Here is a 17194-nt window from a genome sequence, read left to right as displayed (position 1 = left end):
ATAATTATCCAATACCAAATAAGATATTAAAAATAAGACGAATACAACGATATAACTATTTTAGTAAATTTGACTGTAAATCAGGATTTTACCACTTAAAGTTAGAAGAAGAATCTAAGGAATTAACTGCATTTACAGTACCACAAGGATTTTATGAATGGAACGTATTACCATTTGGATATAAAAATGCACCAGGTAGATATCAACACTTTATGGATAGTTATTTTAAACAATTACCTAATTGTATAGTATAAATAGATGATATATTATTATATACAAAAACCAAAAATGAACATTTAAAATTATTAGAACAATTTACAGATATAATAGAAAAATTAGGAATAAGTTTAAGTGAAAAGAAAACCGAAATTATGATAAATCAGATAGAATTTTTAGGAATACAAATAGATAGAAGTGGAGTAAAAATGCAACAACATATAGTACAAAAAATAATAAATTTAAAAGAAGAATTAGATACAAAAAAGAAATTACAATCGTTCTTAGGATTAGTAAATCAAGTAAGAGAATATATACCAAAATTAACAGAAAATTTAAAACCATTACAGAAAAAATTTAAAAAGATATCGAATATAATTACAACTACAAAGATAAAAAACAAGTACAGAAAATAAAAATACTTTGTAAAAAGTTACCAAAATTACAATTTTCAAACGAAAATAAAAAATTTACATATATAGTAGAAGCAAATGCAAGTGAATATAGTTATGGAGGAGTACTTAAATACAAATACAAAAATGAAAAAATAGAACATCATTGTAGATATTATTCAAGAACATTTAATGAAGCGGAAATAAAATGGAAAATAAATAGAAAAGAATTATGTTCATTATATAAATGCCTATTAGCATTTGAACCATATATTGTATATAACAAATTTATTGTAAGAACAGATAACACACAGGTACAATGGTGGCTAACGAGAAAAATACAGAACTCAGTTACGACGAAGGAAATTCGAAGACTAGTATTAAATATAATGAATTTTACATTTATGATTGAAGTGATCAATACTAACAAAATGTCATTGCAGATTACTTATCAAGACAAAGCTTCTCAAACTGATTTATCAATGGAAGAGGCTGATGCCAAAGATACCCAGACTGATTTATTACTTCAAATGTTTGAGCAAATGAAGTTATTACAAGAAAGAGTTATTACACTAACTACTGAAGTTAGAAACGTAAAAGTGCAGGTTGAGCACTATAAAAAATAAGATACTGTGCAGGAAGGGCACATTAAAAAACTAGACCTAGAAGGTGACGATGAGAAACACCTAAAAACTCAAATTACTAATGAAATTACAGTTACAGCTGCAGGCGCAGGAGATATATCTAAAGGGAAAAATATAGTCACTCAAAATAAACCTGAAATACCAAAGAAAAAGAATTACAACCTCAACCAGATATTTTTAAAACCATATACACCAAATATACAAAGATTAGAATCATTTGCACCTCCCCAAATACATACATATTTTGAATCACTTAACCAAGAAAAACAGACATACAACTATGTTGCCCAAAAATACATTGAAAATATATCCACGTTACAAACCATGTTAAATACCAAACCTATTCAAAGTGAAGAACTAGCCGCACAACAAAAAGGATATAATACCCAGAAATGCTAGAATTACAATAAACTTATTGCTTTTCTAGGTACAAGTTCGAATTTAATCAAATCATGTTACTATTATGGATTATTATCTACAGTTTATACAACTACTGGAGAAGAGTTAGAAGGAATTCCAAATATTCACAATGGATTTATGATCTACAAGAGAATTACTAACGGACAATTATTTTATGTTCGATTTTATTCTGCCCCAGCCGAAATATTATTTGATGAAGTTAAACAGACTATTACAGTAATCAAGATAGGTATGACCAGAGATTGTGTTATTTCAGAAGAAATATGTGAACAAGATGAGATACCAAAGACACAGATACCAGAATTTTACCGCAATAAAAGAGTTATTAGACTTAGTAATATATTATCAGAATTACTTAATAATTATTCAAATCAGAAACCCATTTGGATATATAGCTCGATGAATCAAACATTGGTTTATTCAACTTGTAAAGAAGTTAGAGACCAAGACATGGAAGAACTTAGGAAATGGGATTAACACTCCTCAGACCAAAAGAACAACTATTAACGAGATCTATCAAAAAAGAAATTATTTCGGAAGAAGCTATGGAACAATTTTGTGAAAAAGTTGGCCAAAAATACAATGATCACATATGTAGCAGATGTAGTGGCAGACACAACTTTATTCCAGATGTGATGCTACACTGACAAGAAGATAGAAAGCAGCAGATACGACAAAAAAGAGATAGCTACGGAGCAAAATAATGGAGATATAAGACAAGCTATTAAATTGTGAAAGCGACATGTAGCAAACTTTCACAATTTTCTTACGTAAAATCTATTGTATAAAGTTTGTAAAGACTTTTTGATAGATTAGTTTTTCTAGGCTTTTGTTAGAGATGTGTACTCTTTTTCCTTCACTAGATTTTTTTTCACTGGGGTTTTTTCTGGTAAGATTTTAACGAGACATATTATCTATCAATTAGACATTCGAGGGGGAGTGTTATAAATATATTACCATATCTAGTAAATGTCTACTATACCATGTATAGTGAATGTTTACTTTACCACATATATAGTGTATGTCTATTTATGGAAAAGTTAGAAACCCCAAGGTTAGTTTTCCCCTATAAATAAAGAAGTTTCCTTCATTGTAATTAACTGGTCAAGAATTCCTCATGAGAAATAAAGAAGTCTCTTCTTCTTCTTTGCTTTACTTTTTATAATATTGGCCATATAATTTGTTATTATTTGACAAATAATTTAAATTCTGAAATACTAGAAAATACTAGTATTTGGGCCAAATTTTAATTTTTGTGAACTTTTAAAGGTAAAATATGTTTTCAAATACTATGGTCAAACACATGGTGAAATTTTACCCAAATCTTCATCCGAAACGAAAATGACTTATCAAAAATATTTAAAAATCTATGATCAAATGCTAGGTAATTTCTTCTAATATTTGAAAATTTAAATTATTTATAAATATATTTGTTAAATAATAAAATATGATCAAATAATATTTGTGAAGTTTTTTCTCAAGAAAATCTATGAAAGTGTGGGGACTGCACTTTTTATCGTATGGTTTTTATCTTGTAATCACATTGGCGCTTCAGTCTCTATGCATATTCAACAATGTTGTCGAAAACCAATGTATAATACTAATAAAGTAGTTGGGATCACTTGACATAAACGCCATTATATATACATTTATGAAAAGGCTCCATCAACATATACCATGAATTGGGTTTGGGATTTGTTGATTATGACCCTCAGAATGCATATTGATATGAAGAGTTTTAACTTTTGTGCATCCTCAGTCCACAAAATATTCTACATTATCAATTAACTTGACCGACTATTGCAGGTTGCCCAATTATTTACATAAAAATTAAAAAAAAAAAATTAAATAACCTGCAATAGCAAATAATCAAGTTTACATGATTGTGTAAAATATTTTTTACACTGACAGTGTACAAAATTTAAATTCTGATATGAATCCTTTAAAATGAATATTTGAGACACATTCAACGAGCGTTGCTCCTCTGAGTAAAGCACATTCGAATGCGATTTATATAGACAAATGTGATGTCTATATTATTCTTAATGAGATAGATTTATCGCCATATAAATATTTATGTTTTAGTCTAGATCATAAATTTCAAAAATCTTTTTTTTTTTAAAACTCAATGTCAAGTCAAAAATCATTCGATAAATTGAGTCGAGGCAGCATTAGAAAGGAGTCACGTAAATTCATGATTTATTCTACTAAACACAATATATTACTGGTATAATTCTTAAAATACTTTTAATATTATTTTTTTTTTTGGTTTCCCAAGGTAGCCGTGAGACTAATCCTCCATTCTCCGGTCAGCGCATTTTGCGGTAGAGAACTGACCACAAAGTTTGCTCCATTCGCCAGAGGCGGGAATCGAAACTCCCGACCTCTTACTTAAGGGATATAGTGCTGAACTACTTTGCTAACTCTGGTGGTTAAAATACATTTAATATTATCTAAAGGCATACATGATCAAAAGATGGTGCGTCGTATAATAATTGAGCATTTTCATTTTTTAAAATAGAATACGCAAAACCAACAATCAAAACACAAACAGGGCTATTCTTTTCTTTATTCTAAAAGCAAAAGCTCTTGTTTCCGCCTTTTGCTTGCCAAGGTTTTATCACTATAAAATTTTATATCTTGTAGTTGATTCTTTTCAGATTAACTATATTCGTGGACTAATAAGCTCCCAATTTTTCAGGTCCATCATGTGGTCAGTGCTTCAAGTATTGAACCTAATTATTCAAGATAACGCGAATTCTTATTTTTTTTTTATTTTTTCAATCAATTCATGAGATATCTTTGCTCTATCTTATATCCCATACCAAACTGCCCCTAACTAAATCCATTGTTGGTGGATGACTCTAACTAAATCAATGTTTATTTTACTTGAATTTATTTAAATTAAATTAATTATGGCTTAAGAAATGGTTTTTCCATCAACTGGCCTCCACCCATAATTTTTCAAAAAAAGTATGCATTCAACATATTGCAAATTTTCCCAGTAACAATTAAAAGTAAATTCCAATGTCAAATAAGTTAGGATCAATGAATATTCATCAATTATATTTCATTATTTTGACATTTCAAGTCAAAACATTATAAAAAAACAGAAAAGTACGAAAAATTCTTGAAATTTTTCATTCATATATAAGGATCTCATTTGGTTAAAAGAATCCTAAAAGGCATTAAAGACAAACTAATGTGGCTTAAAAGATATTCCAATTAATTAGTATCATTTATATACGTGTTCTTGATTAATAAATTTAATCGATTTTTACATCATTAAAACTAAACTAAATCAAATATAATACATATTTATAGTTGGTTGTTGTTGTGTTGGTTCATTTATTCAATTTCTAAAAAACCTAATGTTTTTTCTCTCTTTCATTTTTCTATTTTTTATCTTTCATTTTCCTTTACAATTGAGGAGAAAAATAGTCCATCTTCAACTATAATCCGCTATTATTCTTTTATTGTGATGGCTAATATTATCTGGAATTATGAAGAAAAAGGTCAAAATTTTGGTTAAACACCATTTTTCTTTCTCAATCACCATAGTAAGTTTCATTGTTCCAATGCCATAGAGAAACTAAGAACATTATGAGATCTATCAAGTTGTGTTAAATATTATTAGTATTGGAGCTAAGTTTATAGAAGTAGAATTTCAAGTATAAGGTTTTCATCGATCTCATAATTTATTTGATAGTAGCCTTTTTAATTTATTTGATGATGTAAAAGAATTATACCTTAACGATGCACAAAATTTAAACTCTTCCGAAAATTAATAAACTGAAAAACACGAGGTTTACTAGTGTCATCTTGAGACTTACAAAGACATGATAGCTTAGCTAGGCCAGTTTTTAATTTTTGTATTTAGTCCCATTTTTTTGTAAATAAGTCTTCAAAATAATATATGAGCTTCGCAATTGACGGAAGAATGAAAAAATTATGGGTAACTTACATAAGTCACTAAATCTTTAAGTAATATTACATAAAATTTTGATTATTTTGATAATTACATCTTATCCTGGATTTTTAAAATGGTGATACATATGTTAAGCGGTGATATATATAAAAAAAGTGATACATATGAAACAGATCAGTTCTTTATTTAAGGAAGTAACGAATTTTCTCTAATTTCAACAATGCAAATCACGAAAAAACTATTACAAACATTAAAAACGCAATTCCATTCAACAAGAGCTCAAAATTGAAGCAAACCAATATTTTTGAAGCACACCAGATTACAAGATCAAATTGTTCAAATTTTGGAAAAAAAATTGATCTTCCTTTTAAAATTTCTGATTATCTTCAATGGAACTCGTAACGGTGTTGTTGCGTCATTCCAAGAAATGAGTTTCAGAAACAAGGTACGATAACTATCGGGTCGACGGTATTGTAATTCATGAAAAAGTCGTACCGCAATTTAATGGACGTCATATTAATTCAATTGAAAATTGATATATCTCTGAAAAGAATTCATGCCAAATATGTTGTTCAAGGCAATTCATCAACGTTAGAGATTCATAATGATATGGCTGTGAAACTTTTTCTTCAGATTTTGAAAGCTGAAACTATATTTGGGAAGTATCCACTGTGTATTACAATGAGTGATATCGTAATTGATAGTGCTAATTTTGACGCGGGTGATATGTCAATTGAGTGCTATGATTTTGTTGAGCCGTATGAACTTACAGTAGATGTAGTTGGTAACGTTGAATTTTTGTCAGTTGTGAATATGGGTGGTGAAGAACTGATAAGTGATTGCTATAACAGTATTGTAAAGGTGAACCAAAAGTATAAAAACAAAGCTACATTTTTCTTGGTAATGCATAACTATGCAATCAAGCACAGGTTCAATTTCAGAGCTGAGAGATCTAAAAAACAGAGGTTTGATTTTAATTTTTCAATGATAATTTCTGATTTATTTTGCAATTTGATACATCTGGAATTTGTAGTGATACATTTGGATAATAGTTAATTGATGATTCATATAATTGGTGATTATATGAATTAGAAAGTGAAGATAGTATATATGAGATTTCGGAGGATAAAGCAGATAATGAAATAGATAGTGAATTAGATGAATTAAATGACTGAAGAAGATATAAAAATGAACCAAATAACTGAAGAAGATATAAAAATAATAACAAAGGAAGAATATTTAAATGAAGAAGGAACAGATCAAAAAATAATATTTGATAGTAATATATTTGACGAAATAAAAGGAAAAGAGTTATACTTAAGTGTAGAAAAAATATTTAAAATACCAACAATAAAAAATATATTTAGTAGAAAAAAGGAAGAATACTACGTAATAAGTCAAAAGGAACATGTAATAGATTATAGATATGCAAAAGGAAGAGCTAGCATACCACTAGTAACAAAAAGAATAATTAATAAAGAAATAAATGATATAAAAAGTAAAGACCCAATAAAATATGTACACCTTGAAGGAACAGAGATATTAATAAAAACATGTTTCAGAGAAAGAATAGATACATCAATAGAATTATATTTAGCAGATGATAGAATTATAAAACCTATAGAAAAAAGTATAATAACGGCTATAAAAAGAAATTTAATATACCAAAAATTTTAATTTATAATAAGTCCGAATTATTTAGTAGCAATAACAGATAAAAATATAGATAAATCATTGGTATTATATTGAAAAATATCAGGAATAGAACTAACCCCAGGAAGTAAAATATTTATAGCAAGATATAAAAATCTATATGTACTAACAACAAAACATAAAATAACAGGAAAAAATAAAATTAATAAAATACAAATAGAAAGTTCTTTTGAACAATTCGTAAAAATAATTGATAATAATGACTATAGTTACAAAAATATAGATATAGAAGAAGATTTAGAAATAATAAATGATAGGATAAGTACATCAAAAAGAATAGCTCACGAAAAACCAGAATCATCAAGTTCATCAAAAAGAACAAGTTATGAAACAACTTCAACAGTTAATTTAAATCAATATTTTATAACAGGAACAATAAATGAAAAAAGAATATTTAATACTCTTAAACACAGGACAAGAAGAAAATTATGTAGCAAAATATCTAGTAAAAAGTGAAGAAATAAAATCTAATAGTGATATGTGCCTAGATCTACCAAGGAGTCTAATAAACATTAAAGATACGACAGAAAAAGAGATAATAATAGGAGTTAGAAAAATAAAAATAGAATTTGAAATAAAGGAAGAAATACAAAAAGCAGACATAATATTAGGAATAAAATGGTTAAAACAAGTAAAATCATACAATATAGAACATGCACAATTATCTATAACATATAATAAAGAAACATTATTCATAAAAAGAACTTTAACATGATATGAAAATATATGTACATGTAAAAATAATAGTAGAAGGATATTATAATAGGTATTATACACCTATGATAGATACAGGAGCAGAAACATACTTATGTAGATACAATTGTTTACCAAAAAGTAAATGGGATAAAACTTATGTAGTCAAAGGATTTAATAATGAAGGAAGCTTAATTACATATAAATCTAAAAATCTAAAACTACAGACATGGGATAAAATAATAACAATAGAAGAAATCTATAGTTATGAACTAATATCAAAAGATATGCTTTTAGGAATGTCATTTTAGATAAATTATACCCATATATAATAACTAAAATAGATTGGTGGTTTACAATACCATGTAAACAAAAAGTAAGAGCAAAAAGAGTTATTAATAAAATAAGAAAGAAAACTAATTGGATAGAAGGAGGTGAAAAAATTACACAAAAGTTAGAAAATATAAAAAATATTGAAGATACAATAGAACTAGTCATATTTTCAATAAATAAAAAGGAAATAACTATATTTTCAGTAAATAAGATAGAAATAATTAAGAACAAATTAGAAAGATTATATAGTGAAGATCCATTAAAAGAATGGAAAAAACATAAAATTACTATAAAAATTGAATTAATAGATAAATATAGCATAATAACTCAAAAACCATTAACATATAATTTTAACGATTTAAAAGAATTTAAAATGTATATAGATGAATTATTAGAGAAACAATATATACAAAAAAGTAATAGTAAACATAATAGTTCAGTATTTATAGTAAATAAACATAGTGAACAAAAAAGAGGTAAAAGTAGAATGGTTATTGATTATAGAAATTTAAATACAAAAATTATGACATATAATTATACGAGCTTATGTGTAAAGTAGGAAAAATTGACAATAGAGTGAAGGTATAGCTGAAAAATGCTGGATTTGAAAAGTGGTCACGAGTTCATGCTCTAATAAATAAGGGGAGGATAATGACTTCCAACATTGCAGAATGTATCAAATCTCGTCTTGTTGAGGCACGTGAACTGCCAATTTTAGATTTTCTTGAACAGGTCAGAATTTTATTTAGTGCGTGGAACCACAAAAATAGAGATCGGTCTAATTTTCTTGCTAAAAACTCATGGGAGGTAGGTTTCAATAAATTCTTCAATTGAATGAGGCAAAGTCATCACGTATGATGGTAAGTTATTTAATATTTATTATACTTATGTAAGTTAATTTGTAGACTTTTTTAACTATCTGATAATAGATGTATCATAGTGATACATCTGGAACTTATATGTATCACTTCGATACATCTGGAGAAATATGCCTCCACTTGAAATCTGGTTCTTTATATTTAATTATCTGTAATATTTATGATTCATATAATATGTTGATTATAATAACTCTTTATGAAATAATATTTTCAGGTTAGGGAATCAACTAACTACATATACAGTGTGTATGAAGAAGGAAGAAAATACATTATTCGGTTGGATAATAGAACATGCAACTGAGGTAGATTTGAGCTTGATGAGATATTATGCACACACGCTATTGCTATTTTGAAAAACAAACATGTAAAGAAAATGAAGCCATACTGTTCTTATTACTACAAGAAGGATCCACTTGTGAAGACTTATGAAATGCCACTGTGTCCAATGTTCGACAAACGAGATTGGCATGTACCACTAGATGAGTTAGAAGATGTGTTTTGCCTCCAAAATATAAACACCAACCAGGATGACCGAAGAAAGAAAGATAAAAGAAAAGCAGTGAAAAGTTTTCATTAACCTCAAATCATTATGGCAAGTGTGGGTATGAAGGCCATAACAGACGCACTTGAAACTTTTTCCAATAGAGATGTGACATTTTTCTTTGAAGTTTACTCAAACTTGTTTACTTTGTTCAGTGATTTAAATTTAATAATTTGAGTTAAATACCCAAAAATTTATTGCTTGGGATATTTTGTTTACAATGGAAAGAGAAATTTTTATTTTAAGATCACTGTTAATAATTATTAGAACTATTCTATTCAGCAGATAGAGTTCACGAGGAATGTTAGTTATACATTTCCTACATGAAATTATAAAGTAATACTTATTAAAAATTTTAATACTGTTATATGATTCATGTTAACTGTTCGAGAAAATTATGTGATTCATATTAGTAATTAAACTGAATAGGTTAATTGGTGATACATTTTCAAAATATTGTTTTAAGTTGATTCAGTATTAAAATTTTTAATACTTTTATAGGACTTTTTATTAACCATTCGTTAAAGATATGTGATTCATAATATTAATTAAATTCAACAGGTTAATTGGTGATACATTTTCAATATATTATTTTCAGTTGATACATATTAAAAATTTTAATACTGTTATATGATTCATATTAATTGTTCGAGAAAATTATGTGATTCATATTAGTAATTAAATTAAACAGATTAATTGGTGATACATTTTCAACATGTTGTTTTCAGTTGATTTAGTATTAAAAGTTTTAATATTGTTAAATAATTCATATTTATCGTTCGTCAAAGTAATGTGATTCATATTAGTGATGCGTGATTTATTGTTAAGGCTATTAAACAAAACTAGTGATACATTTTTGTAAATTAACGTCCAGAAAAAGTTTTAATACCACACCAGCTGTTAAGATAAAATGTCATGAAATTAAAAACAAAAATACTAAAAACTTAATACATAAAACACATCATGAAATATCTAGAAATCCCCAACCATTTGTCAACTAAGAAAAAAATCAATATCCTTTTGTCACACAACAAATACTAGAAAACTACGATTCAACATCAATTATCTCTGTATCCTCATATGGAATAAATATGCGTTTTGGCCTAGGCGAATTCTGATTGTCACTAACATATCCATTGTATGCCTTGTTCATACCACAGTCGCATAACAAGGATGCGTATCTTGTACGATGCTTTTCTAGATCAAAATCTGAAGAAGGTATTTGATATCGATCACTTAGATATTTAGCATATGTTGAAACAAACAAGCCACAATCCCTGGAAAATAAAACAGTAGGTATTTTATGGATTTCTGTGAGCTGTTATGTAAAAGAATATATTTAAAAGAATAAATGATACTTACAACATGCCGCTCGATTGTTGTATAATTTCATCAACAAACTGAATATCAAATGCATCCTGCTCCATCTTTTCCTTGTATACTTCTAATAGGGACCAGTCTGTGCGCTCTTTTCTTTCAAAAAAATTGGATATTGTCAAACAAGTTGACAATATTTTAGCAAGCTTCTTTATCTCATCACCATGACCTCTATGACCTTTCAAGGAGTCATACACACGAATGCATCTTTCCTTGAGTCCTATGACTGCCAACATCCAGTGAAACGATCCCTCATAATTTATTGACACATACACCTCATCAATCAAATTCCATACAATATCGGCTGGAATGCATAGTCCTTATATAATCTCAAAAATTAATCTCTCCACCGAAGCCACTTTATTTGATCAAACATTTTCGTCATGTGAGATAAGATCAATATCAGAATGACTTCGGTGATAATGAGTTTATGTTTCATGGATGTAGTTCATGAACATGCAATTCATAGTAGTTTTGCTTTCTTTCTAAGATAGTAGAATACCACATTGATGTGCTGTGATATAAAATTAAAATGTGTAAGAACATGTGATTTATATAATCCATACACAATACTAAGTGTAAAACAGTTGATACTTATGAATTTAAAAAAACATCGACTGGAAAACACTTAAAAATATAAATTTACGTTAGTCAACATATGTATCATAGTGATACATATTATTGTCGGATGTATCACTGTGATACATGTGTTACCAGAAAAGCTATATGCAGACAACAAACATCAATTTGGTTGGGTAATGTAATAAAATTCAGCTTGTGCTTATAGAAATAAAATCAATAAAACTGTTAATTGCTATAAATATTTCTTTGAGGCATACATCATTATTCCAACAATGACTTGATTGGGATATGTCATAAAATCAACTTTTTTTTATTGGGTGTGCAACTACAAAATTAAGCTTTAGTTTTAGGTCAGCTTATTTGTCCGTGTACTGCTCATCCTTTCCTTTACTGCATTCAAATTATGATTCCAATAAGTGTTGAGAGTAATACATATATATGATATTTTGAAAGGTGATTCATCAATCTTACTTGCTAGTTTTTGTGCTGTACATGCCAACAAACATCCAAAGAGAGAACTTAGAGAAGACATCTTCGGCATATGATCCATTAATGTTGTGACCTTCAAACGGGTAGTTCAACTTTTTGCACGGCTGAATGGCTTCTTAATCTTTTGACCCAGAATAAAAAACACTTACAAATGGCGATTGGTATAGATTTGAAGGCTGCCTATTTCTCTTGGAAGGTTTTTTCCTGACATATGTCAAATTAGTCTTGCAGACAGGGACCTGAGAAATAGCTGCAATAACGTTGTCGCTAATATAACACTGACTATCAGTGTTGCCTTGCCGATCATATGTGTCAAGAGTTGCGGAAGCAATATCAGTGATCCCTATTGGATAGGCAACTGGCAATGGTGGTATGTACAAAGTAATAGCTTTAGATAAAGCTTCATCTGTATTGTGAAGGGCTTTTTTAGAATCCTATGTGCCATATGTAAAAAGTGAACTAGTGTTATAATGAAGTTTAGAATTGAAGTACCTAAACTATCTATATGTATCATAAAGATATATATGGACAAATATGTATCATTCTGATACATCCGAAAAACTTACATAACAGATAACCAACTTTTGATACTTAAAACTTCAATCATCTTTAAACAAGATTTAAAACATTTTTACTAAAAAGTTGTTTTACCTTAGAAAAACTAAAAATAAGGTTGTGACCATTATAATGAACAACTTCAAGATACCAAATAATAAAAAATAAATATTTATGAGCATTTACAAAATAAAATTCATTATAAGTAAATTGATATTACCTTTACGCGCTCGTCCCTTATGCCTTCGTCTACTTCCGCAACTGTATTATGCCTATCTTTTTCTTGGACCTTTTTTGTGTACGAACTCTTAGCCTCCTATTTGACGCATGTCAAATTTAATTTTTTGTGACATTTAATTTCTGATATAAATCGATTTAATTATTTATGTGTATCAAATTGATAAAGGTTGAAACAAATGTATGAAAATGATTCATTTTGAAAACACAAGGAACACATAACAAATGTTTGTTACTGAAAATCTTGATTAAATTGTCTATATGTATCAAGGTGATACATATGATGTCAGATGTATCAAAGTGATACATATGAGTAACTTAATCAATACATATACACCAATATATTAACAGTTTCAACACTTAAAAAAATAACATTTAAACTATTTGAGGCTAATATTTTGAGCAAGTTGTAACAAATCAATCATATAATTAAGTCAATTTAACTACCTTTAAGCATTCCTCAACTCTTCCTTCATTGCTACCTACTTTAGATGATTGACCGGCATTGTCTACAACATTGTCACTTTTAGCATCCATTTTATGCTCATTAAGAGATTGAGGAGGACCCCCTTCTCTCTCCTGGATACCCTTTTCACTTTCATGCAGTGGATATTGAGCAATCTGCAATATCACAAATTGAAATAATACGGAAACATATTGATATTAATGACAAATTATGAATACCTTTCCATATGAAGCAAAACCTTCTTTCACAACTCCCAAAAATCCTGTTTAATGGTCCACCATCAACTTTTAAAGATCATTGAATTTCGTGTCAACCTACATTGTGAATAATATTTTGAATTTCATATTAACCTATAATCTGTTTTAACATTAACACAATAAATGAACAAAATGTTATACTTACATAAGCCTTAACATAAGACTTTATGTTGTCCAAATCTAACTTGGATAGTGATTGCATTTTGTCTCCAATAGAAGATGCTTTATCGACATCCTTCATCTCAACATTATGCGCAACGTTGTCTTTATCCAAGGAAACACGAGGCTCTGAATGATCTCTTGATGAACCTGCCAAATGTTTCTCTTTGGACAACTTCTTTGACTGTTTTTTTGTGTTTGCCACTCCTAAACTAAAATTTTCACACTCATCAACTAATTTTTGTTTCTTTGCAGGAGGGTGTGAAGATGGACCAGCATCAAGCCTCATCCTTTTGAGAAAGTCTACATTTGGAGGAGTACTGAAATCATCAAATTCATCTCTAAATTTAGTAGGAGTAGTCCTTTTAGATTATTACTGTACAGATACTGCCTGTGCTACATTTGTATCATGGTATTTTAGACCAAACATCAAAGGTTTGGACAACTCAAGATAGTTCAATTCCTGTGATGATGGGGTTAGATTCCTGTATACAAGATGCAACAAAAATAACACAAAGGACCAAGAATTAAAAGTACCTTAAAAATAAAAAATAGATATAAAAAAGTATCACGGTGAAAAAAACACTATCTTACTAAACATATCATCCATCAGATCCTCGTATCTAGGCTTAGGTTTAACCACTTTCTAATTCACCATCCTTGGGATTAAATTGTGAACATGAATGACAAGTGATTCATCAAATGCGGCACAATATTAGTACTACCAAATATGAAGCACATATGACATGCCATTCAGACGGTAAAACTTTTGGACATCATTCATCGATCAGCTAATAAAAGCCATCAGTTTATCAAAAGCCACTTTTCCCTATGAAAAGCAACTATAACTTCCATCATCCACCATGTGAAAGTCTCGGGCAGGGATATTGGTTTTATCTAATTAGGAGAAAACAAATGTGTGTATAAAGTACAATATCTCAATTTTTACCGCATCTTCCACATTTTTCCCACTTTTTATTCAAAAAAAGCTTGACCAACTCACCCTTTTTCACATTTGCTATCGAATTTTAAAAATATTTTTTTTGTAGTCGACATGGTGAAAGGTCTGAATAATTAAAATCATATACGTTGTTGATGAAAGGTCTGAATAATTAAACTGGTACAGTAAAAATTGAAGAATTGTATTATTGACCAACACCCTTAGTTGATCCTGATATGAGTGTTGGACCTCTAAGGTCATTATGCACCTTGCTATCGATCCTTGAAAGTTACAATTAGGTAGGTCCAGAAATGACCCAAAATGAGTGCTTCTGAAAATTCTATTTCTTTCATCCTTCAAAGCCTCTTTAAGTATATCAACTACATTGATCTTGTGTGCACTACCAATCCTTACGTTGTGGGAAGGTCATTTTTTCACAACCAAACTAACATTCTGCCAACAAAAAAAAATAGAAGATGATTTATATGTCAAATGAATCACACGTTTATAAACTACAACAACAATAAAATGAGTACAAAAAGTATTATAACATATGTATCACCAAAAAAAAATGATTCACAAAGAATCACTCTTATTCTATATGAAAATATGTAACTGTAATGCCAATATGAATCATCAGTACAATATATGTATCACCAATTAAAATATCATTTTATTTTAACACCCATATGAGTCACCAACACAATATATGCATCACCAATTAAAATATTAATTTAGTGTAACACCCATATGAATCACCAGCAGAATATATTTATCACCAATTAAATATCATTTTAGTGTAACACTCATATAAAATACCAAAAAAATATGAATCACCAATATGAAGTCAGATTGTTAATATGTTATTATATGAATCACCAAGATGTATCACAAGGAATATGAATCACTAATATGAATCACCAGTTATGAATCACTTGTGATAACAATACCTGCTATGACGGAGATTTGGGATATGTTCAATTTCATCCTGATCTTCCATTTGTATGTCAGAATCTAGATTTTTAGTAGCAAAAGCTTCTCTTAAAATCTTTAATTTTTCAGGGTCATTCCACTGCTTTGAACGATTTTCACTAAAACCTAACTTGGTATAATCAAATTTGCCCGGAGTAAAACCCAGAACTTGATTACTATCATGAACACCTTTCTGTGTTTCAATTTGTGAAATTCTTAAGCTGAATGAGGGTGAATCTTCATTAGCCATTGAAGATTCAACAAATTAACACAAAGAAATTCAAAGAATATATAGATATTGACTTCTCTTGTTAAAAACTAACTTAAAACCCACATAAACAAACAACTAACCTCTTTGAAGTAGTTGACAAATTTTGAAATTTAATGATGAAAGATTACGATTGTAATCAGTTGAAGTAGTGGAGCATGAAGTTGACTCAAAATCTGCTAAAATGGGAGAGATTTAATGGACGTAATTTGTGAGGAAAAAAAGAAGAAGATGCGTATAAGGATGAGAGAGAAAGACATTAATGGAGGAGAGAAAATAGGGTGTGAAAGTTAAAATAAATATATCACCAGTAAATATGCAAAAAGGGATTTTATGTAACTTTTAAAATATTAAGGGATATTTGGTAATATGGTGCCTTAGTTTGGGGTTTTTGTAATATTGTAAAAAATTATCGCTATTATTTTCTAACACTTTAATTGTATGATGTAAAATGTCCTCACAAATCGCCATAGATAAATTTGGATGGGCTAAAGTTTTTTCTATAAATTTGAACAAAATATTCAAGCTCAATACCCTTCAATGTCATTTTCCAACACAAGCTATTAAAACAAGAGAAAAAGTTCAAATATGCCATCGAATTATTAGAAATGTCTTATCTCTGTCATCCGTTATAAGTTTGACTCGTCTATGTCATCATTGTTAAAAATTTGGCTCATCTATATCACTGGCGTTACAGAAAAATTTAATCATGTTATTATTTTGTAATAATAATTTTGCAAAATTATTTTTGCCACATCATATCTTATTTGAAGTGAAAGTGGAAGGGGTAGAGTATAGAGCTTATGCGTTCACTTTTCTCCAACTTTGATAATACTTTGACTTTTGTTACTCATACAATTGACATAATTTATCCATCTCTTTCGTCTAAATTTTTTAACAGCTTATACCTTTCTTTCCTTTATTTATTTATCTAAATATCATTTAGTTGTATTACTATTAATTTAAGGAAAAATAATAGAAATAGTCAAATATAAGAAGCTATCTACAAAAGCTTTCTTATGTTTAAATTAATTACAAAATAACTCAGGATTTGGAAAATACTGATGTAATATATCACAATTACAATAATTATGGTTAAAAATAAAATAAACAAAATTGAATAAAAATATATTT

Source organism: Capsicum annuum, chromosome 8 (assembly GCF_002878395.1).
Source record: "Capsicum annuum cultivar UCD-10X-F1 chromosome 8, UCD10Xv1.1, whole genome shotgun sequence".
In the NCBI taxonomy this organism is placed as follows: domain Eukaryota; kingdom Viridiplantae; phylum Streptophyta; class Magnoliopsida; order Solanales; family Solanaceae; genus Capsicum; species Capsicum annuum.
Note: the sequence above shows the minus strand (reverse complement) of the source record.